A 25948-nucleotide genomic window follows, 5' to 3' on the forward strand; every position below is an offset into this window, starting at 1 on the left:
GTGTGGGTCTGTGTTCACCTATGCACCTTGGTGAGGATTTTTATCAAGCCTTCCCCAGGAAAGGGGGTGTAGGGTTTGGGAGGATTTTTGGGGGAAAGACATTTCCAAGCGGGCTCTTTCCCTGTTATATATTTGTTAGACGCTTGGTGGTGGCAGCAATAAAGTCCAGGGGCAAAAGGTAAAATAGTTTGTACCTTGGGGAAGTTTTAACCTAAGCTGGTAAAAATAAGCTTAGGGGGTTTTTCATGCGGGTCCCCCCATCTGTACCCTAGAGTTCAGAGTGGGGAAGGAACCTTGACAATGGGCCTGATTCTGTCCTGAGAACAGATCTGCTGAAATGCATGGCAGTGCTTCTGAGAATGAGGTACTACTCAACGCCAGGGAGGCAGAGCCCAACTATTGTTATCTCTATGTTTGCTGTGCTGTGGATACACTACGATATCAATATCAATACCTGCATATGTTTTAGTCTTCAGTTCATTGCTGGTTATTAAAATCCAAGGAAGGATCCAATCCTGACCTGCAAGGAACTAGGGGTGCTGGGGGTGCTGCTGCACTCCCTAGCTTGAAGTAGTTTCCATCACATACAGGGTTTACAGTTTGGTTCAATGGCTTTCAGCACCCCCATTATACAAATTGTTTCAGCACCCCTACAGGGAAGGTTGGGCCCCTAAGGCACAGCCCCACACTAGAAATTGTAGGGTTGCAGTGCCCCCGCAGCAGCGGTAACAAGCTCTGTTGTTCTGAGACCCTGGGAAGCATGGGCCAGAGCAGCCCCAGCTACATTATAATAGGGTTGCCAGGCATCCAGTTTTCGACCGGAACGCCCGGTCAAAAAGGGACTCTAGTGGCTCCGGTCAGCACCGCCAACTGGGCTGTTAAAAGTCCAGTCGGTAGCTCAGCGGGGGGCCGGGTCTAAGGCTGGCTCCTTATCTGCCCTGGCTCCACACTGCTCTCAGAAGCAGCTACCAGGTCCCTGCAGCCCCTAGATGCATGGGTGGCCAGGGAAGCTCCGTGTGCCAGGAACTGTGACCAATGGGAGCTGTGGGGGACAGTGTCTTCGAGTGCAATGCAGCACACACCGTGCAGAATCGCCTGACCCCCCATGTGCCTAGAGGTCTCAGGGACCTGTCAGCTGCTTCCTCTGAGCTGCGGTAAGTACCACCAGGACCCACATCCCCTCACACACTCCAACCCCCTGCCTCGACTCGGAGTCCTCTCCTGCACCCCAAACCCCTTATCCCTGGCCCTATCCCAGAGCCCACACCCCCAGCCAGAGCCCTAAGCCCCTCCCACACCCCAACACCCTGCCCCGGCCCGGTGAAAGTGAGTGAGGGCGGGAAAGAGCAAGCAATGGGGGGGGGTGGGATGGAGCGAACAGGGATGGGGCCTTGGAGAAGGGACAGGGCAGGAGACGGGGTAGGGGTGTTCAGTTTTGTGTGATTAGAAAGTTGGCAACCCTAGCTACATACTTAATAGAATGCAGTGGGAGCTCCCTCCCCTCTGCTGGGTGGTGCAAAAAGGGGGTCAGGGCCATGATCCTGCCACCACCATGCACTGTGGAGAAACTCACACTGCTGTCCGGGGTAGCCTGGAGCAAAGCTGAAATCCTGTGGGGGCCCTGTGGAGAGGAAGAAGGGATGGGAAGCTTCCGTTCTCCTTCTTCTCCCACCTGCAATCTTTTGTAAAGAGACTGTTCAGTGCACAAGAAACACGCTCTGCGCACAGTACTGCAGGCTGGGAATGTGCTGCTTTATTCAGCTATATAACAAACAGAGTGGGGGAAATCACCACTAACTAAACAGGGAGTGGAGCATGGTGCCAGCCCATAATACTCTGAGCGACCCAGTTAACCCTTGATGACCACATAACTACAAACACCACCGTGCAGGTGCAGATGCAAGCTACTCTTGCATGGGGCTGATTCTGCTTTCACACTGGTCTCACATAGGTGTGATTCCATTGACTTCAGTGGAGTTATTCCTCATTTATTCTATTGTAACTAGGAGCAAAATGGGCCATCATGTAGATATGCCCACCACATACAAGAGACACAATTATACACACCCATGCATACACCCACACGATCGCTGAGAGGAGAGTTAAAAAGAAGAGCAAACATGAGGTAATTTGACACACTTCAACTTATTTTGGGCTTGAGTGTAACTTTCTACTGAATGGGTATTTTAACGTCAAATATTAAAAGGAATTACTTAGGTAATTGAGGTAGCTCTGTTGAGTTGTGCAGAAAGTGCCCTGAAGTTAGGGCCTGAGACAGCCAGCTTGCTAAGAGTATAATTACCTCACAAAGAGCAGGTGACGGGAGGGACAAGCCTCCAGCCTTTTCAGTCTTCTGCTTAAACAAAGGAAAGCTTGACAAATCTGTGTGCATATTAGAGCCTTTGGTCTGCAAATTCCTCTTCCGCTTACACGGTCATCAAAGATTCAGGAGGCTGTATCTTTTTGATTACTAATTAATGCTGTTTACAGACTGCCTAAGAAAGAACAACAAGATTGGTGCCTTGCTATTAGGACAAATCGACATTTGTTGAATGGGGTGCCATTCCAGCACAGTGGGGTCTTATTTCACTTGAGAGGCAGGACACCGAAAACATAAAATTCGGTAATAAAATAAGTCTTGATTCTGCTACCTTGGTTAGCACAGACTGAAATCAGCTGCAATGCTCCCATGAGCAAGGGTTGCAAGATAGTGTCTATATGTGTTCATAGCAAGACTGTGCCTGGCCCCTGCCTCAGTGTCTAGGGTAGGGAGTTGGAGGGAGAGGGCTCAAGGGGTGAAATCCTGGCCCCCCCGAAGTGACCCAGTTGACTTCAAGGGGCCAGGATTTCACTCACTGACTCTATCTCTTCTTGTGCTTCTGTCTATTGGACAGGCAGGAGAGTCCTTGGGCTCAGTGCAACTGGTGGCACTAGCCTCTCCACAGGGCCAGGGCAGGACATGTGGCCCTGTCCCCCAACCCACTGCCCTAGACCAGCCAGCGAAGCAACTATGGTCTACTTGTGTTTCCCAGAGCTCCAAGAGTCATTGTGTCTGCTTCAGACACACACCTCCCACTGCTTCCAGCCCATTTACTACTGCCACTAACGTGGGGCTCTGTCTTAAAGGCCCAGTACAGCTCTTTCATATTAACCAGAGACTACAGTACACTGTGCTGTACACTCCCCAGAACTCCATTTTCTTCACTGGGAGTTGTGGGTGTGCAAGGAGTGTAGGGCCAAACCCTTTGTCAGATGTCTACTGTTTAATATACACAAGCACTTCATTGTTATGTGTTCATTGCTGCTTTTTAAACATTTCCCCCCTGTGCCTAAAGAGCCTCTCAGATAACTAGAAATGTGGGTGTCCTCTCCCAAGACAATGAAATCTTGACGCAGAGGTTGCCATTTAATAATCACTTTCCATTCTGTCCACTTGTCAGATTTATTAACCTTATTTATTTCTTTAAATATCTGAATAAGGGGAGCTGTGTTCCCCCTCAACTCAAGCCCTGAATGGACTCATGCAGTTTTGAATTAAAAAGAAAAAAATTACACTAAGGTTCTGTCATAAACTGAGGCAAACCAGAGAATTGTAAATTAAGGCACCCACCAGCCCTAATTCAGATCACCATGAGGAGAAAAAATAGCCACTATGACTGAAGGATGGAGCTCCAATTTCTAAGGTTATGTCTTTAAAACATGTACTGGTGACTCAGTAGAGCAGAGAAACGTAGACTTTATACCACATCCAGTTATTCTGTAGCTGTTTGTCAGGTCTACATAATATGCATAATCAGGAAATAAGAGGTGCTCCATTGCTTGAAACATTTATTACAAGACTGGACAAAGTACTAAGCCCCTGATTTAAGGAAAATGCCTAACTTTAAGCATGTAAGTCATCCCAATGAAGTCACATGCTTAATGTTAGGCATGCACTGAAGAACCTGTCCTAATTGGGGCCCTGAGAACGAGAATGGACTGGGTAACACAATGAGTCATATTTTCCAGTAGCTATGTCACAGACATGTAACTCTGTGTGCAGGCATGAACTTCAACTAGCACAGCAGGTAACTGCACACAAAGAGGTACAACAAGTACCTGTTGGTCATGCACAGTTGCCTGCTAAGCCCATGCGTATTTGGAGACGCTATTCTTTTAAAAATTTAGCCCGAGATTTATTTTCTTCATCAAGCCTGTCATTTATTTTTAATGTGTGTGTATTGGCCTTAGTCAGCTTCATAAACAATTTGCCTTTTTATTTTTAAATATAAAAGAGCCTAAATCACACAATGGACTGTGCAACCTGCAACTTTGCATCTTAAGAAAGAAAGAAAGAAAGAAAGAAAGAAAGAAAGAAAGAAAGAAAGAAAGAAAGAAAGAAAGAAAGAAAGAAAGAAAGAAAGAAGCGGCTTTTAACTTAGATAGGAGCACAGTGGAAAAATTAGCTGACATGAATAGACCTTTTATTTGCAATTCTAAATGTTTAAAAATTACTCGAAAGACATGCCTGAAAACTTGTAAATGCATTTTAAAAGTCACACACGTACAAAAGTAAACATCCATTTCCCAAACCCAGGACCTCCTTCTCCCCTCTAAAATAACCTCTTTCTAGACTGGGACCATGTAGAAGAAGTTCTAATGCACAACTAATCCCCCTGGATAAGTGCTAAACTCCTGAAAATAGCAGCTTAGAATGGAAGTGCTGACACAAGGTTAATGACGGCAGCACGAATTTACCAGTTGTGTGCAGTGCTCTTGCAACATTCCTCGCCTGAAACACAGTCTGAGCGTGGGACAGGGCAGTATGTTTAAGAAAAGAAGAGTCAGTGATCGTGTCTAACAGAAATTCTCCCAAGCAATACAGTCTGCGCTCATGATTTTGACTGCTCAAAGCTAAAGGAGGTATTTAGCCAAATTTCAATTCCTCTTACAAATAAAGCTAGATCAAATAAAACTGCATTTTTTATTTTATTTTATTTTATTTTGGTGGGGGGATCATTATTCATTTAAATGACAAGCTTATATATGATAATTACAGTAATTAATGAAGATACACTTACTTACTTTACCATAGATTATGAAGATAAAAGAAGATCACTCAAGAATCATTTTCTGGTAGAGTCAATAAGAAAATTAGTCCAAATATATCTGGAAAATTGTTCTTAAATAATGCCCTAAAGGTTAAAGAAACAATAGGTGCAGATGTAATGGAAGAAATTAAAATGACACACTAGAGGTCACTGTTGCTACTTGAGCAAAAGGTTTATGTGCTTCCTTATAGCTTGTTTAAGATAGTAAAGATCAAACCTTTCAGCAGAAAAAGTACTTCTGTTTCTAGATTTCAAAGAATGTAGAGCCTGATATCCTGAAAAAATAAACAACAGATTGCTTGTGGCTGGAGGACTGTGCTAATGATTGTGGAAATGGTATGCACTGTATATGCTAAGAAATTAGCCATAATGCAATAGAATTTTATTTTGTGTGGCATCTTTCATACAAATGGCATGCCCAAACACTTCATAGCTTGTAGCATTAAATAATATAGCATTACATTACAGAGATAAATAATAACTGGGAGAGAAATTAAATGTTATAGACAAGGGGCAAAAGACGTTACCATATCTGAAAACTGTGAGAAACCATAAATTACAAATCCCAGCCAAAGATACACAAGGAAGACAAATAATTAAGTCTCATACCACAGGAGAAAATCTCAGTCTCCCCAATTCATTAATGAGCTGAGTGTACAAAGGAAGCAACTATTTAGTATCACAAACACAGTCCCATGTCTGGATACGTATGAAAAAGAGCTGCCTCTGAATGCCTGAGGGCACGGCCATTCAGTATAAATTCAGGAACAGGCCGTGGTCTGTTGTGCATGTTATAGCCTTCAGCAATTAAAGGGACTGGGTTTTGGAAAGTGTTATTTACCCAATAATAACTGTAGCCTTAATGCTTCGGGAGCCCAATTCTGCACCACTGCCTACAATGGGTATATTGCCCTTGACTTCAATGGCCACTGGAGCAGATCACTAATGTGGAGCATTTCTGGGCCCAATCCTGCACAGTGCAGAGCATCTCCGGAGAGGTGCTGATCATTCTCAATTCAGTGAACAGTAAAGTCTTTTCAGACCTCACAGAATCAGGCCCCAAATGTCAAGAAATATTAATTGGCTAGACTGGCCATGCATTCTTTAAGCAGTAAGCATGAGGGCACTGTTGTACCATCTGGTTCTGAGTGGATAAACTGAGCTGCCAAAGGCTGACTAGTTTATCACCACAAGGGCAACCAGAGTACTGCAGCTGAGGGACACATGCAGAGCAGGCAGGAATAGCCCCCCTCTTGCACAAACTCACTCAGGTGTGAGCTCTGGTACTGTATCACAGTAGCTGTTACAGATCCGCAGTAAGTGTGAATCAACATCAGAGAAAGAGGAGCTCAATTTAATTATAATTGTCTGTATTGTGGGAGCACTTAGGAACCACAATCAAGGATCAGGGCCCCCTTGTACTAAGCACTGTACAGACAAGTAGCAAAGAAGACAGACCCTTGCCCCAGGAAGCTTCCAGTCGAGGGCCCAGAATTTCACAAGTGAGCTCAGGTGCCCGATTTGAGATACCTCAGGGGTTGGTGTAAGCACTTTCAGAAAATCAGACCCCTTTAAGATGTCTCAAGTTGGGCACCAAAAATCACTACTCATTTTTGAACCTATAGGTCTAGGTGTCAGACGGGACATAAGCAATGGCTGAACCAGGCAAACAGAGTGGCTGTGAGTTGAAGTAACAATCAGACAAAGCCTGGCAGGAAAGCAGAAGGCTCAGCTCACCATTTGACTATTAATATAGTTTTCCATTTGTTTTTTTGTCACTCCTTCCTTAGCAAGAATGGGCCCAATCATGAATTCTTTATTCACTCTTTACTGAGACCAATCTCCAACTAAAATCAATGAGTAAAGACCAAAGGGCAACTGCTACCTTTATGCAAAAAGCCATTGGGAAGGACATATAGAAACTCAACCTAGTTTGGGGGAAGGGCCATGAATCTTGGCACCTAGAAGGAGTTGAGTTTCCATATAGGGGTGCTGTGAAGTGGGAGGGAACAGGGAATCCTACTGTTTTGTCTCAGCCCACTTCCTGGTGAGGAAATTTGGGCCAAAGGAGCAGATGATTTGCTTCTAGCCACCAGACATGATTTGATCTCCCTTAATTCAATAGCCCCTATCCTCTCCACTTTCAGGACCCTCTTAAAAAACCTCTTATGCCTAGAGTGAATTCCCAGACCTCTGTCTGCCCATCTATCCTTAGACTGTGAGCTTCTCAGGGCAGAGATGATGCCTTCCTGTACGGTAGAAATGTGCTCAGCACATTGTGTGTACTAGTGCAAAGCAGTAATAATTAAAGGCACTGTGGTCTAATGGCTAGAGCACTCACCCATGAGTCTGGTTCTCTTCCCAGTTCTGCCACTGGCCTGCTGTGTGACCTTGGGCAAGTCACTTCGCATCATGTATTTCTGCTTCTCCTCCCACCCTTTGCCTGTCTTGTCTATTTAGATTGCAAAGTCTCTGGGGCAGGGCATATCTATGATTATATGTATACACAGCACCTAGCACAATGGGGCCCTGATTTTGGTTGAGGCCATTAAAAGAATTAATAAATAATAAATAATAATGGGAGGAGATGATCTAGCCTTTCAAAAGAATGCAGATTTTGGCCAATAGATATAGTGTTATATCCTGCATTATGCCCCTTTCCCCCACCCTTTGTCTATTTGTCTTTTCAGATTATCAGCTCTTCAGGACAGTCTTTTACTCTCTTTGTACAGTCCCTAGCACAGTGAAACTCTGCAGGCTCTAGGAGCCGACACAATACAAATATGTAGTGATATCTAGTGATCAGGTAGTGCAAGATAGGATCAGATAATAAGAGAATCCTGCTGCATGTGCTCACTGAACAAGTATCACACGGTATTATCACCACACATAACAAATCCAAAGGATAACAAGAGCAGAAACCATCTCAACTCTGTTGCTTCCCTTCACCTCTGTCACAGAGATTCAGTAGTTAGCTAACGTTATTTTAAACACAGTTTTGATCAATAATATTAGGCAGCTACTTAGCAGGAGAAAATTAACACATGAGCTTGTTAGAGGATATGCACTTATTACCAGTACTACGGATTATTATTTTTAAAATGCTTTTTAATTTCCTACTATTACCAGAGTAATTTGTTTAGACATATGTACGTCAGAGCCCGTAGGTAACATACTTTATCTGTGATTGTCTTGAAGGCATAGAAACATGGGATCCAAGCCTCAAATCCTTACCTGGGGAGTTTTGCCTAAAAATTGGAGTTTTGCCAAAAAAAAAAAAAAATGGGAGTTTTGCCTAAAAATTAAGGCCTGGATCATGTAAGGTGTTGAATACATGCAATTCCCATCAACTTCAATGTAAAGCTTAGAGGAAGCTTACTATTTCACAGAAAGAAAAGGAGTACTTGTGGCACCTTAGAGACTAACCAATCTATTTGAGCATGAGCTTTCGTGAGCTACAGTTCACTTCAAAGTGAGCTGTAGCTCACAAAAGCTCATGCTCAAATAGATTGGTTAGTCTCTAAGGTGCCACAAGTCCTTCTTTTCTTTTTGTAAAGACAGACTAACACGGCTGTTACTCTGAAATATTTCACAGAAGCAAGTCCTGAATTAAGGCTGCTGGATTAGGCTTACTACATTTGCAATTGGATTTACATTATTATTGTTATTATTAGTCCTTTAATTAGACATGAGCTATGGATGAAAAACCCAGCCATTTCTTGGGAAAGAGGCCATTGTCTCCCAGTCAACTGGGCTTGTTCTCCTCTCACAATAGGTTTTTCACCAGTGCAACTCAGCTGTCTTCACTGAAGTTCATTCTCTTTCATGGCAGCACAAGTGAGCACACAGTCCATCTGATCTGGGGAAGGGAGAGTTTAGAATGGGGAAGATTGCTTTAATACATGCTCAGAGGACGGTGAGCTCGATATACCTCCGCTGGTTCCAGAGGAGGCATTACTAGGAGAGCTGGAGGCTGTACTGGAACCAGCAGGAACAAATTGAGTCCTGCCAGAGGCTTTAATTTTTGCTGGGGCTCTGAAGGAAGCTATACAGGAGATGCCCCGACTCAGTGTATTTTCCAAGTGTCCCCACCACTTACCTGCTGGCCTTGTCTGCTTTGTCCACTGCAGAATGTTGTGGGCTATGGCTGGCTTGCATAGCTGCACTTCCCATCTGGGTGGAATTTCCACTGCAGGGCCCCCAAAGCCTGGGTCAAGCAAGGAAGCCCTGAGGTCGTGTATGAAATTTCAGCTCTCATGAATAACTTGAGAGATTCCTTAAATCTATAAAGTACATTGACATTCAAGGAGAAAGCAAGGCCCAGAATCCACATAACAGAGATGAAGCATCAGGGCAAGAGACATTTAACTGATGTCAAATTTAAACCCCCTATTAAAAAAAGAAGTGTCCTCTAGTCTGCACCAGACCATCCATTCTGGTAATCTCATTCCATATTTCTTTTTATTGTTGAAAGAAGCAGTAGATTAATGACAGTAGGAATCCCACTGGAAAGAACACACTCCTTATAAGGCACGCTTGAGAGAGAGATTTTGGAAATCTTTACATAGAACTACTTTGTTGCCAAGGAATGTTGCATTTGTAACATTTACATTTGAAAATCCTTAACCCAGGTCAACATAGTTCAGCCAAATTAATTCCATCTAGATAAATGAAGTTGAGGATTACCCTGTCACGAAAAAACCCCGAACGGCACACTGTAACTTAGTGCCACACTTTAAAAACCACCTAGGGACTGTGGTGGATCCGTTCAGTCAAGGAGGATGAATTGAAGAGGTACACCATTAAAGTATATTAACAACAGAAAGAGAGGGGCAAGGTGACACCTATTTGCTTAAACTTTTTCCCCAGTGAATGAGCTCCCCCAAACTGTTACTACAATTTGGAGAAAAGTGGTGGTGATTGTTTCAGAACATGAACTAAAATGTAACCTTAATGAAGCAAGTCAATATTTACTCCTTGCAGTGTTGTCAGCTCTTGTGATTTTATCAAGATACTTGGGATAATGGTTGTTTTTCTTAAAGCCCCAGGTCCTGGAGTCATGTGAATATGTGAGACTCTCAGCTCTCATTTTAAAAAAGCAATTTTCTGACCCTCATGGTTGCAGAGAAAAAACATGAAAATATGGCCTCAGTGTGCTTGAAAAGTTCAAAAACCAGATGGCAAAAAAAAAAAAAAAAAAAAAAAAAGAAAAGAAAAAAGAAAAAGAAACCAAAATGTGTTCTTTTTTAAAAAAATCTCATGCTGGATAAGCCAGTCTCATGATTTTTGGAGCCTAACTCCATACTTGGGTCAACTGGGTGGTTCAATAGCACAACTTCATTTTGCCATATGGAAGGAGGGAAGATCTCATTTTCCAAAGCAGTCGTGCTGGAATGATCTGTATCTAATGCACACTGTCTTTGGGTTCATAGAGGTTGATAACTACATATGTGTTCTCCGGCAACCCAGGAAAGACCGATGATTAAAGGTATTGTAGTCTGATAGCTCTTTTGGCCACGACTGTTGATTATGCATTGTATGGGTGAAGAAGGAATTCTAAAGCAGAACATCATGACAAAGAATTGCAGTGGGCAGTTACCTATAGGATCCCATCTGGATGATTTTGATTGTAGTATGAGGAGTGAAACTGGAGAAATGGGGTCATGTTTCAGGGGGACCCAGTTTGGTGCGACACCAGCAATTCAGTCATACAAGTGGGAGCCAGCCTGCTAACATGCAAACTCTAGAGTCTCAGCATGTTCAATAACAATCTCTTTCCTACAGCTCTGCCTGCCTGCTGCATAATTTTTTTTGCTAATGAAACTCTGATGTCTCAGCTGCATTGCACTTGCTACTGCAAAAACAGTTTGCACTGCTTGTATAATGGTTATGGATGGGTTATAAATTAACCCCCTAAAATACAAATATGTGGTTTATGTAGCTATGAAACTGAGATGCCTTTTGTTTTCTGTGTCAGTATGAATTGTGCCTTTGGATTTCTAGGAACTCTGTGTGGTGGGAGTTCTGCAGTCATTTGTTCTGAGATGCTGCAGCCCCTAATGAGAGGAAATTCATGTCTTGAGCTCTATAATGGTTACTTAGCTTCTTTTCTTTCTCGTTGTTATTACTCAAACCAAACAAATTCTTCCTCTTCGGTTAACAGCGGGTGTATAGACATGTAGAGCCCAATTCTACTACAATTGAAATCCAGATAATGTTGTCAATGACATCACTGAGAGCAGACTCATAGTCAATTTTTTAAAATAAATATCATTTAGCTATGAATGTTGTCTTTCAAAAACCATTGGCCCTCCTCCTAGGACTCTGCTGACTTCAGTGCAATCATATGAGCGTGGATTTTGGCTCACTGAAGCTGGAGCTATAGATTTTAGGGCTCACATTATGCTGTGCACGTGCACTACGTACATACATAAAAAATCCATGTCCTGTTCAGTAGCCACTTTTCAAATTGAAATATCTCAGCCATTTTAAATGGCGTTTTTATTTTTTGCAAAAGACACTCAAAAGCAATTAGAGGGCCATATCGCCTGATCCCTTGCCAAATTTCAGTGTTCAGATCAAAGCTGGGTTTGAGTTACTGTACCAAAGTGCAAAAGTATCCCAAACTAGTTTACATACATTAAAAACAAAGAAAACCCTAGCTTTTAAAAAGAAAAAAAAAGGCCACTTAGAAATGCATGCTCCCAATCTGAAACCATGTGTCAGCCTAGAGCAACTTGTTAAAGTTGAGTTATGAACCCCTGGAAAAAATAATCGTTTCTAATGGCAATGCTGTGAAACCCTTAACTAAAGCAGAAGCACTGTGGGTGCAGCGTTCCTGCTGTAGCTATGAATAATAAAGGCTTTCTCAATACCTCGCTTTGGAGAGGTGATCAAAATATATTTTATGTTTATTCTGTGGTCATTAAAATCATTAGTCCAGCCCCCCGCCTAATTAAAAATAATCAAACTATTTTGCTTGCAACCAATTACAAATTATTAGAATGAACTGTCGGTTGATGTTTAAACTCTGGTAAACAAGCAATTCCAAAGCTCACAGGCTATCTGCAATTCACTTGGTAGGCTCGTACTTCACTATGAGCATGAATGCACTCATTAGAGTCATGCTAAAGAGCTTTAAAAAGTCATGAATTGTGCCTCCAAGTCAGCGGTAATTTCAAACTTTTCCAAGCGTGGGAACAAATGGAGCTGCTGAAACACAAGATTTGTTCACATGCAGATCTCATTTTGAGTGCACTTTGACTTTCAGTGTTTGTACAGTGAGTCGCTGTCTGGATTGGTGGTCTACACAATGTGGAACTGATATAAAACCACAAAAAGCACCGTGATAGGAAGTGGGAGCTAGTGGGGCCTGATTCTCCATGGCCTTGCCCATTGTACAATCAATGTAAAGTGTGTGTAAAATGCTACTACTAGTGTAAGAAGAATTCTAAGTTGGTAGCACTTTGTACCCCTTTTGTACAGGTATAAGTGACTACACACTGAGCAAAGCAATGGAAATCTGGCTCAAGAAAGCCTACAAACTTGGGGCCAGATCCTCAGCTAGTGTAAGTCAGTGTAGCCTCATTAAAATCAATGGAGCTATCTAAGGCAATTTACACCAATTGGTGCTGTGTTCTTTCCCATAGCTGCTGCTAATTTGCTATTTGGCCTTGAGTAAGTCACTTATATTCTCTGCCTCAGGGCTTAATTCTCATTTACACTAAAACCACTTTACACCATTCTGACAATGAAAAGGGAACTTAAAGTGGGCATCAACTATATTCACACCCATTTCAAGGCCTCTTTTACATGCTAGAGTGGGTGTAAAGTGGCCTCTGTATAAATAGGTTTTCAGTTCCCCCATCTATAGAATGCTACAGTAGTACTTACCTCTCTGCCTCAGAGGGGTTTGTGAGGAATGATTAGTTAATGTTTTTATGGTGTTTTGAAAATAAAGGCCATGTAAAATTACATATCACAGAGGACAATGGAGAAAAATACTTTCTTTATCCTTCCTCAAAAATATAAGAGGACTGAGGGAGAAGCTCTATGTTCATGGAGTCCCAAAACAACATGTCCAGTACCCACGGTTACACCAGAGAGGATAATGGTTTGTTTGTTTGTTTGTTTGTTTTGTTTTAAGATGCAGTATAAACTCTCATGCTATCTGACATAAACCAAACACTAAATGACAGGGGTTAAGAAGAAATTAACCTCTCAGCAGGATATTCCAACATTTTCCACAGTGGAATTTTTTTCCAATTCCTCTGAAGTACTGGCCACCATCAGACACAAGGTACGATCTGGGGTCTATAGCACTTCTTGTGTTCCCTGAAAATGGGGAAAAATTTACCAAAAATTTTTTTTTCTATAAGCGGGGAATATGAGCATTTAATGGAAATCAAATAACAGGTTTTTCAATAGCTCATCTGAGGCAGATCTGGGAAAGATCCAAATGGAGCTTTTAAGTTTCTCGTGTCTTTTCAAAAAGTGTCTATCTAGTTCTTTGTTCTTAGAGATGCACTTTGTTACTCTGATGTTTACCTTCAGTGAGGAAGAACAGAAGACTTTATCTGCCTACAATAAATGATATGACTAATAATAGCATTTGTACCAGAGTTATCCAAGCAAGAATAGGTTTAATCAAATCGCATGATTCAGAGTCTCAACTGATCAACTGCAGGAGTCAGGAAGAAATTCCTCCCCACCCCCACACGTCACTGCAACTCCCCATTGTACTATATTGTACAACTGGCTAAATCAGAGGCTTTCAAACTTTTTCATTGTGTAGACCACAATTTAATAGAGGGGTCCACAATTAATGGACATCTTCTCTTTTGTTCACAATTACACAGATCACTTCACTCCCATTTGGGGGCTGTGACAACTACAGCAATTATCTGGAAAAGTAACATAAGGAAAGTGTTGATGTGTTTTTAGCTGTCTGTTGTGTAGTTTAGGAGATGATCACAAAGCCAGCACTATGTGACCAGCTGCTATCTCCAGACCACCAGTAATTGCTCTGTGGTACACAGATGAGATATTAAGAACCATTGGTTTAGATAGATTAGCATTATAAGGTTCTTTCAAATACCTCTGAAAAGTATCACAATATTTAGTTCTCAAAAAGAAAAGGAGTACTTGTGGCACCTTAGAGACTAACCAATTTATTTGAGCATAAGCTTTAGTGAGCTACAGCTCACTTCATTGGATGCATCAATATTTAGTTCTATGGACCAGTGGACTTATCCAGTGTATTAAACTCTATGGGCTCAGTCCTGATCTCAGTAATGTGAATGCAACCCCCAGTGAAGAAAGTGTTCCCTGAATAACTGATGGTAGAACATTTCTAGAAAAGTGCTGAAATATCCTTGCTATCTTCTGATGTCTAAGAAAAGAACATGGTGTTTCTTCCCTCATTTCCAAATCACAATTCGATACCAAGCAAACTACAATGGAGAGAAGAGTGTTAACCATTATGAGAATTCAGCCATACTGACAAGAGAAAAGGAAAGGAGATTATTCTGGTAGAGTGGCACAAGGAGAGTGATTATAAGGCTACAAGGAGAGTGATTATAAGCCATCGTTCATGGGAACATAATCTTTATCAATTATAAGTAAAGATCTGCTAAGTGCCCAACTGAGTACACTTACTCTTCTGTGCACGTCTGTCCAAGTGCAATAAATACAGATCAAATGTTACTATCCATATAATAACCAGGATCAGATCCAGCACATTTTTTTGTCTGAGGATTTACCTGGGATTACATTGTGTTTTATGTTATATTTTTGATGCATCATTTTTTAAAAAAACACAGGTTTCATAGTAACAGCCATGTTAGTCTGTATTCACAAAAAGAAAAGGAGTACTTGTGGCACCTTAGAGACTAACCAATTTATTTGAGCATAAGCTTTCGTGAGCTACAGCTCACTTCATCGGATGTATATTGTGGAAAGTGTAGAAGATCTTTTTATACACACAAAGCATGAAAAAATACCTCCCCCTGCCCCACTCTCCTGCTGGTAATAGCTTATCTAAAGTGATCACTCTCCTTACAATGTGTATGATCACTTTAGATAAGCTATTACCAGCAGGAGAGTGGGGCGGGGGGGGGGGCTATTTTTTCATGCTTTGTGTGTATAAAAAGATCTTCTACACTTTCCACAGTATGCATCCGATGAAGTGAGCTGTAGCTCACGAAAGCTTATGCTCAAATAAATTGGTTAGTCTCTAAGGTGCCACAAGTACTCCTTTTTTTAAAAAAAAAAAACACAGTAATTAAAAACAAATGTAATTGCCAGTTGGACCCAACATCAACTCTGGGTACAAAAGGAGGCACTATATCCCAGATGACAATGCTATTCTTATATGTCTGCAATGATTTACTCTGCCATTTATTTTACGTACATTTGATGCTGTTTTCAGTCAGAGTTGATAAATGTCTGAAACAATTAAAATGAAAACATGAAGAACGAACTATTGGCTGGAATTTCAAAGGTGCTGAGCATCTAAAGCTCCCAATGATTTCAGTGGAAACTGTGCATGCTCTTCTCTGAAAATAAAGTATTTATATTCTGTTATGTAATGTTAAAATGCATTGTGTAAAATACATGGCAATCCCCCCACCATGTGAAAAGAATATTCAGGTTACAAAATGAAGCACACAAAATACATCAAAGTTAAGGTTGTCTATATAATCTTAACACTGCCCCCTTGCATGTATGTCTTACAATGCAGTCTTTTATTATGTGATCACATACTTTTTTTTTTTTACACAGAGCCCCTGCCTAGTGGGGATGGACTTAAACACTTAATCACATGCTTACGCATCTGTTGAATTAGATCCTTGGCACATTTAGTGGAATGAATGCATCAGATAGAAGGTGCTCAGTGAACAAAGCAGCTAGTTCAACATTCTCTTCATGCTTTTCATCCAGTGTGTGGCCTTATGCCTTATTTATTGCCCATCATCCAAACCTGTAGTAAATAAGGAATTCATTCTTTCTTTACAGACTTTTCCATGGTGCTCATCAATGTAGTATCGCCGTACTCAACAAACATTAATGCATTTATCCTTCCTTGGGAAGAATTATTGGCCCAATTTCACAGATGTGAAACTGAGGCACCAAGGGCCAGATTTTCAAAAGCTTCTAAATGACTTACGCACCTAAGTCCCATTGAGTGGTAGGATGCCTGGACATCAGTCCCAGTGCCTCAACAATAAGATAATTCTTTTTCTTCTTCTTCTAGCAGCCCGCTTCCATCACTCCATCCCATTGAACACCATCCTCATTCTGACGCACGCTATAACAACTGCTGTAAATGTGCAGAAATGTGTTCAACCCTAGTCACTACACAGCCAGGTTTTCTTCTCTGGTTTTCTTCTCCAGCCTGCAAAAGTGAATGAGCCAGGGTCATGCAGAAAAAAGGTCATATAATATACTCACAAGAGGCACAGTTAAAGTTGTCCAAACAGCCTTTACTTTGTCATTTCCAGAATGTGGAAGTGCAACCTAAATTTTTTTTTAGGCCCTGATTCAACAAAGCGCTTGAGTATGTGCTAAGTTTAAAACACATGCTTAAGTATTTGGCTGAATTGAGATGGACTTAAACACATGCTTAAATACAGCAGAGCTAAAACAGAACTTTACGTTCTCCCAAGCCCTCTGGTTCAATCTTACATTTCTCACTGTCTGATATATCATCTTGAATATAGCCTGCTGTCATCTCAAATGCAATGCTTAACATTAATCATGTGCTTCGTCGTATTACAGCCTGAAAATTATAAGCTGAAAATGTTTCTGTGGAATGCAAACAAACTATTCTATGATCCACCTTAAATCAGTTTTTTTTCCTTAACAAAACAGAGACCCACTGGATTCTTACAATGAAAATCTCATGGGATATTGAACAGATATGGAAAGTTATATGTAGTGGGTTAAATGCATTAAGTCCGTTGGAGTACACAAGTGATGAATTTGGCCCAGAGTGTTTGAGTTAGGACAGAACTGTTTTTGCAACACTTATGAGTGTCTGTTTGGAAATCAGTTATCTCCTGCACCTGCTAAGGAACTGCACCAATGCCAATTTCCACTACATGTACCTGTCTTTTGACAAGAGAGAATGTGCAGAATACAGTTTATGCAGACTTTAAAAAAACAAAAACAAAATAAAAATAGGCCAGATACTCAGTTGCTAATGTAAATTGGCATAAGTATATTGACTTCAAGGAAGCTAAGCTAAATGACTTTATTCAATCTGGCCCTATATCTGTTCACAGAATGGTGAATTCTTATGGCAGAATACAAAATGGCACAGTCCAGGCACTGCCAGATCAGATCAAACTTATGCCAGCTACCCCGAGATTAACTGTCTCTCTTCTTCCACACGTGTAAAACTTTGCTCCAACATCTGTCCAAAAGCAGGCCATTCAGAGAGCGTAATAAAGTATCACAGTCTGAACGTGAAAAACAGAAGCAGGTGTTTATTGAGAAATCTTTTAGCACTAAAAAAAATAGGAGAACCTGCTGCACTGCTAGTTTTCAGATGAGTTCTTGTGTAGAGTAGTCAAGAAAAATGCCCTGAATCACTTTAGTGGAGAGTCGTGCTCATTTATTACTTTGCTACATTGTTTCTATCTTCCTTTAGGGCCAGATGCAGGTACCTTATTCATATTGAATAGTATCTTACTTCACAAGCAGCCCTACTGATTTCATTCCGACTTCTCAATGAAGTAAGTACCACTCATGTAAGTGTATCAGAATCTGGCCGTAAGAAGCAGACTTTGCTGTTCCAATGCTGAAGTCCATATGCACAGAAAAATGGTGCCCAAGCCTTAATCCCAGATCTGAACATTATGATTCAGGATACCACTGAATCTTGTCTTAATATTTTATGGACATAAGGGTTTTATAAATACACATCACAAATCGCATTGTAAATGCTACTGTAAAATTAATATCTAGTTTCAGAATGTACAGGATAAATTGAGCTGTAAAAGTAACCTGATGTAAACAAAGAGGGTCTCTAAAATGTACCATATGAGACAGATTGTGCCACATAGTAATCTATTTTCCATACTTAACATACACTCAGCATCACCTGAACTCAGTTACTGAGTTGCCATCCATATCAGTCTTGTTCCTAGATGTCATGCCCCTGTTAATGAAATCTGAAAGTGAGATTGTCAGTGGACTCAGTGAATGGTAGATGTCAGCCATTGCGTGATGGGCAATCATCAATCATCCACTGTCAGTTATTTCTGTCTGAGTGAGTAAGCCTTTATTTAAAGCATAAAGTAAGAATGTTGCCAGACCACAGAAACAAGCCCTGAGCTGTTTGCAGGTGCTGCTATTCACAGCTGCCAATTAAACCCCTGACATTTCCATAATGGCCAAGAGGCAAAGCATATGCACTTGATATAAACATTTTTTTGTAAAAATTAATCTCATCTTATCAATACTTCACTCTTTTTCCCAGAGTACATTCCATGTCCTACTTAGCCTATTGTTTGTTAGCTGCAGAAAGAGAAATATGAGGTGGAAAGAAGCCAGTGCATTAATTTCCCCAGGACATTCAGTAGATACCAGTGGCACATTTCAGCTCCAAATTGAGGAGGGAAGGCATCTTAGTAAGAAATCCCATCTTCAGAAAAAAACTGTGTACCCTCTACCCCCAGCCATGCACACACTCATCACCACTGATTAAAACTAGAAGTTGGCCTAAAACCAAAATCCTGGATACCCCAGGTGCCCGCTCAGAGCCCCTCTGGAGTTACCCAAATAGCGCCATTTGCAAGATTTAGCCCAGAACCACCCTGCTAAACTTGTGTGGAAATGTGTGGATCCAGATACCAGCTTTGAGGATGGGGCCCATCACGGCCTAAAATAGATCTTTGCTTTATCCACCCCCTACGGAAAATAAAAATAATAAAAATCCAGCACCTTTTAACATATACATTATTTTCCTTTGACTGGGAACGAAAACATTGTGTCAGTTCAACTTATTAAAGGCATTCACCAGTACCTGCAGCAAATATATCTGATAAATGTAATTTTTATATGTACTGCATAAAAATTGCCGGCAACCAGTGAACTTTTTTTTTTCAGAAAAATATTTTATGGGAAAAAATTATATGTTTCTACAGAGAAAATAAACTGTCTCCTATTGCTATCTGACATTTACAGGTTGGAGGACATAAAACTTTTCTGAGGTTCCTTTATTTTTTACTCCCAGCTGTTTATAGTTATTCAGGGGTGTGTTGATCTATAAGTAAATATAGAAAAAGAAAGAGCTGCTTTCACATTTCCAAGGAGATTTCATCACTTGCTGATTCCTTTGCTCCATTTTGCTGCAAAGTCTAAGTGAGGCAAAAACAAAATCAGAAACTGGACAGACTCAGACATTTTAATACTGTCCTCTCTGCTCCTCATGGTACTGTGGAAGGCAGTTTCATTCAAACTTTGTGACTTTTGGTTTATTTTTACATGCACTTCCAACTTGTAATTAAACCAGTTTAAAGCATTTCATGCAATATTGGATGACATTACTTTCTGATGCCAGCATACTTCTGTTATCGTCACTTATTTTGACTTGTTACTAAGGCCTATGCTGGTTAAGTCTGTGATTTTTTGCCAACAGTTTTATGCCAGTAAAGCCCTAATGTAGGTTCACTTCACTGAAGCAGAGTAACCTATACTGGCATAAACACTTTTACCAGTATAATTGGGTCTAGATGAGGGGGGCTTTGCCATTTTAACTGTGCCAGCATAATTAAAGAGGCAAAAAAATTAAGGGAGGACAAAGCCGCAGACTCCATTGCTAAATTTCCCTTTTCTTTGTGCTCATAGCTTCTGTTATGATATCCTTTGAACCCCCCTATTCTTACAGATTTCAGGGACATCTGTTTGAGAGGGAACCCGGGAGTTCCTACTGAACTCAGATGATGACTACAGCAGGTGATTCTGTTTCTTCATGGCAATAATTTTCTTTTTTTTGTTCAGTCCCTAGAGGAAAAAAAGGCAGCATGCTTGAGATCCAAAAAGTCAAACATCAAAAAAGATAATTTCAATCCAGATGATAACTCTCCAGATTCAGTCTGTTGGAGTATGAAGTGTCAAACTACCATGATATAAATTCTTACTTTGTAACCTGCCTCTTTGTTTTTTTTTAATTTTAAGTATTGTAAAAGATTGGATTAATAAAATAAAGTAAAAGAAAAAAAATAAAAGAAAGAAAGAAATCTTGGCAGCCATATTCTTCTCTCTGTGTAAACATGGGCTTATTCCATTGAAGGCAAGATGGTTATTATAATGATCCCACAGTGATGAAAGCAGGAGTAACTCCACTGAAGTCAGTGGATCTATTGACCCTTTTATAAAACTAGGGTCAGTGACATCAGAATTAGACCCGCTGTATTTGATTAAAAGGCAGTGGTAAAATGTAATTTACACACATTTCTTTGTTCCTCTAGATGCAATAATAAAATAATAATAATAATACTCAGTCATGGAGGCAAGTATGTAACTGTGGTAAGTAAAAGCTATGGTGGCTTGGATTTACAGTGCAATGGGCTCTGGGTGCCTAACTCCCATCAACTTCTTTGAAAAATCCCAGCTGGAATATCCATCTTTACAGGACAGCGTGGTTCTAAATGTGAAGACAATTGACCAAATTTTGCTTTACAGGTCTAAAATCCTAATTATGGCCTTGATCAAGCAAAGCGCTTAAGTTTGTGCTTAGTTTTAAGATCATGAGTAGTTCCACTGAAATCAATGGGATTACTCGTATGCTTAAAATTAAGTATGTACTGAAGAGCTTTGCTGGATCATGGCCTCACAATCTCCTGGGGACAGGGATTGTCTTTTTGTTCTGTGCGTGTACAATATCAGACATAATGGGGTCCTGGTCCATGACTTAGGCTCCTAGGCATTATGGGGAATACTAAATAAATAAATAAATAATATTAATGTTCCACATTTACATTTGTGCAACGGAGAGTAGAATTGGGCAAGGAATGCGGCAGTCAAGGAGCGAAGTGTTTATCAAAAAGCCACAAGCAACTAGTGTTGCTTCCACCAATACTGTCGGATTTGGTGAGTTCCACTGTTCTCTCCTGCTTCCCAACTTCTTGGAATGCCCAGTTATGATATAGTGTGTTGGCACTAAAAGAAAAGTAACGACTTTCACACTGCCGAGTCTCATCAGCAACTTCATGTCTCTTGTGGTTGTCTTCATCCAGGGCTAACTTGTGTTATTACTGGCACTCTTAAAATTGGGATGGTATGTTTCAAATGTTTTTTTTAAAGCTGAAACACACAAGCTCTTTTATTTCACTTCTGCCCAGTAAGATTATTTCTGCTCCACACATGCAAAGCCTCATAGTATGTAAGAAATTAATCATATCAGCGTAAAGTAGCTACTGAAAAATTGCCAAACACCATAAACATTGGTCAAAATGCAGGCCAACCATTTGCACGCAGAGTAATCAAAGCTATGGATTCGTTGGAGCACCATGCACCTTTTCAGGATGAATTATAAAGCTTTTCCAACATAAAATCATATCTGAGAGGAATGCATTACCTAAAAGGTTTCGATAAGCATAGAAAAAAATGTTAAAATATGCAGGAGGGATTAATCATGCTCTCTGGTTACTTATACCATGTGGTGTCACACATATTCCCTAATGAATGTCTCTCAACCTCTGCCCAGTCCCATTATTTCCCTCCACACCACAATACGAAGGGCCAGATCCTTGGCTAGTGCAAATCAGCATAGCTCCAGTGAAGTCAACTGATCTTCACTGGTTTACAATGGCTGAAGATCTGACCCAAGAAATGACAAAAATGTAATGTTATATCTTGTAATGTTATATCTTATTTATGGATCTGAAACAATAATCCTAGTGGGAGCAGATGTTCCATGACAACGTAGGAGGCTTATGAAATGCAGTTCTGGACACAAAATCTACTCACTGTGGTCAAGGAAGGCATGAAGCCTGCTATACATGATGAACTTTCTCTGAAATCTTCCTTTTTCATTCATTTCCTTCATTTGGGAGCCAACTGGAATTGCTAAAACTACTTTCCAGCTGTCATATAACTTAAAAAAAGAATAAACTGACATCTTGGACACCTGGAGGATGAAGACAGCCTTCTCTTGGCCTCCCAATACCTGCCAAAATGGTTATTCACGTTAGTGGTCACTTCATTAAAGAATTTTTCATCTGTAACACATAGAGCTGTGCAGAGAAAGGCAATTCTTTTTTTAAGGAAGATTTTGCTACTCAGGTTTGGAACAAAAACCAAAAATTTCAAAATTTTCAGTTAAAGCCAATGAAGCCTTCTCTCCGGGGCAGTTAACCTGGCAGGGTACCCCAGACCTGTGGACCCTGGGAGCCCTGGGGTCTATGACTTGGATACAATCCATGTGGTGTACCATCTCGGAGCCACATGTTCTGGAGGCCCTGCGGTCTCCATGCTCGGAGCAATCTGCCTGGCAGGCCACCCTGGAGCAGTGGGCTGCCAGGAAGTCAGATGGGTGAGCTGGCAGGAAACCAGCAAGAGCCCTGCCTAGTTTCTGGAGAAACTTCACTGAATCTATACCATCTCCGCAAAACATTTTGCTTCTGACAAATTGGCAAATTTTGACCAAAAAAAAAGTTGAATAAAGTTTAATTGGAATTTTCCTGACTAGCTCTAGTTACATATCTATCTTACTAGCTCGGTATTGCACTTCACACTGTGGGATCTGAGGGCTTCATAGACATAAGCGGCTAGATCCTACCCATGCAGTCAATGGAGCTATATCAATTTACACCAGCTGGACATCTGGCCAGGAAAGGCAAAGGGCCAAATTCTTCTCTTTGCCCCCAATCCCTGAGCCAAGCCCACGTAGTCAAGCTTGGAACACAGAGGGCGGAGGATTAGGCTGAGCCTTTCAGAGGCTACTATTGCAATCTCAAGGCTTCTGCCATGTTGAGCTCCTGCTGCTTCTGTGCCCCTACTCTGCATGGGGCAATGGCCAGTGGCTATATATAGTGGTGGCTACACTGGCACTGCCCTGATCCTGCTTTACCTCACCCATGACCCATCTTCAATCCCTGTCATGCATGGATATGGGGAAACCCTGCAGAAGTAGACTGTGCAGCATGCCAGGATACTGACCCCCTGCAAAGCTATCAGCAATCCTGCCCCCCACCTGAGAGGGAGGTGGAGGAGTCTTCTGCAGCTGCAGAGAAAGGAGGAAGAATTTTCCCTAACGAAGCAGTAAGTCAGTAAAGGGCTATCACCACTGCCCATAATGGGTAGGAGAATGGAATAGGAACTGAGGGAGAATGGCTGTATGTCATCAACTGTTTTATCCCTGGAATGGCAGTCTAACAGCAGTTGTAATGCAGCATACTTCTCTAAGCATAATTTGCAGGAGTAAAAAAACGGAGTTGACAAATTGGAGGGAATTCACAGAAGAGCAACAAAATGCTCAAGGGACTGAAAGGTTTTAGTTAAGAGTAAATATGAATGTACTAAATGTCTACAATTGGGTCATAAACAAAGTATGGGAGAATATGTTAGCTACCTAATATCACCTGAAGGAGTAAACCACACCCAGTGGTGAGTAATAGTTTAGGGTGTTCCAAGGAAACAGAGCTAAAAGTGTGGTGGTGAAATGAAAGAAAAATGTAGGCTGAATATCAGGGGGAAAGAATATCTTATCATGAGATCTGTTTAGTCTGGGGAATAGTTCCCAAGAGAAATAGCTAGCCTCATTATTTGAGTTATGTAATACCAGAGCTTGAAAATACACAGTAGGGGAAAAAAAATTTCCTTGGCAGGGGATGGGAGAATAGGGACTATCCATCTGATCCAGCTCCCATTGATCACAATGGGAGTATTTCCACTGACTTTAATAGGAGTTGGATCAGGCCACATATGACCGAACAGGTCTTTTCTACCTTTAATGTCAGTGATTGTCTGAAAAGACACCATTTACCAGACATTAACTGTGCTTCTTTTTGGCTGGTATCATGAAAAACAAATGTGTGCTATCAAAATGAGCGTGTCAATACTGACATGAAAAAGAAGTATAGCTGACTATGCAACCTGATCCTGCTCTATTGATGTAATGGGAGCTTCCGTGGACTGAGGATGAAGCCCCCCAAAATACACTTCAAATTGTTTTTAATCTTTCATATTGTTAAATCCCTTACAACTGCAAGGAAATGCTACTCAGATTGCAGTTGTATCTATAGTATCACAGCTAGGTAAACTTTTGCTGTTGTAATGGCAGGGGGATGGGTTCTGTGCATCCAATTCGTTTTGCTTATATAACTAGCACTGGAGAGTCCTTTGGGTTGTGGCTAATAACAAAGCAGCTAAATTTTGTATCTGAATTTTTTAAAAAAAGAATAATAAAAGTGAGGTAACATTTTTGCACATGCCTGGGTGATTTTCTTTGCATGTTTGCAACCTACCTAACGGCAAACTTCACTTCATTCTACACTGGTCTAATTAATCTGACAGGACTGGAAACTTGCTCTTCCTGTTCACACTTATTATTCATCTCTTCAGAATGCCCTGTAGGGAGTCTGAAGCACAATAAAGCGGTATTTACCAAATCCCTGAATGCTAAATACACCTTTTAGGCTGACTCTGCACAATGCCAGCAGTGAGGAGATCTGACAAAAGGGCAGCCAGAGAAAAGCAACGTTTGCCAGAGCATTGTCTATTTAAGCAAGTCTTGAGCAAGGAAACTGTCTTTCCCCGCACCCCGCCCCTCTTCAAATTCTACAGTGGACTCTGGGGATTCCAATTTATTCCTACTGTATCTGAAAACTTTGCTGTAGCCAAAGCAAATGACAGAGTGATCATACTCAATACGATATTCTGTTAGCTCACAAAAGCCACTGGGGTAATTTCATACTGGCATATCTTTTAACCTTTCATCACCTGAATTAGAAACATCATAACACAACATAAAACACATCTGAGAAATCCATTGGAGACAGGAACTCAGAAACATGCATGGTAGAAATAAGAGTGTTGAGAGTTAGAAAATGTTTTGAGAAAATATTGAAATTGAATGTTAAGTTTCCTTTTTAAAGAAAATTCCCATTACAGAAAAGGACTTCTTACAAATGCATGAGGTGATGGCAGAATTTTTTTAAAAAAGGCTTCTTTATACAGTTTAGTGAAGTGTCTTAATCATTTCATATTTTAAAATATAAAGAATTATGTGGGGCATTATATATAAGAAATATAAAGAATTATATATACGGAATATAAGGAATTATAAGGCATTATTAGCGTTAGGTGCCCTACTTTCATTGCCAATGCCCACTCCCCATTTCTGTCTCAGAAAATCATCCCCTCAGTGAAAAATTAAGGGTAAAATTTTCAGAAGTACCTGAGTGATTCAGGAGCTATTTTCAAAAGGAATCTACATTACAGGGGCGTAGCGACGGGTGGGCATGGGTGGGCTGTGGCCCACCCACTTAGCATTCAGGTCCACCCAAATCTGAGCAGGGATGTAACACTGCCACAGCAGCCCGGAGAGTCGTTCGGGCACCTGAAATCCAGGATGGGGCTATGCGTCTGCTCTTCAGAAAGCTCAGCTCCAGCAGCTCTGCCTTGCCATTTTCTGAGCCGCTCCAGTGCCCAGCTCAGCAGGTGAAGTCCTGTGTGTGGGGGCACCAGAGGAGGAAGGGGGCGTGGCGTTGGGGGAGAAGCTGAGCTAGCACAGTCTGTCATTGCCCCTCCGCCCAAAAGTCGGGGCCCACCGGAATTTCCACTCCTCGCTACACCACTGAATGTAGACCACCTAGAAGCCTAAATCTGATTGAAAGTTAATGAGAATA

Source organism: Eretmochelys imbricata, chromosome 3, assembly GCF_965152235.1.
Source record: "Eretmochelys imbricata isolate rEreImb1 chromosome 3, rEreImb1.hap1, whole genome shotgun sequence".
Taxonomy (NCBI): domain Eukaryota; kingdom Metazoa; phylum Chordata; order Testudines; family Cheloniidae; genus Eretmochelys; species Eretmochelys imbricata.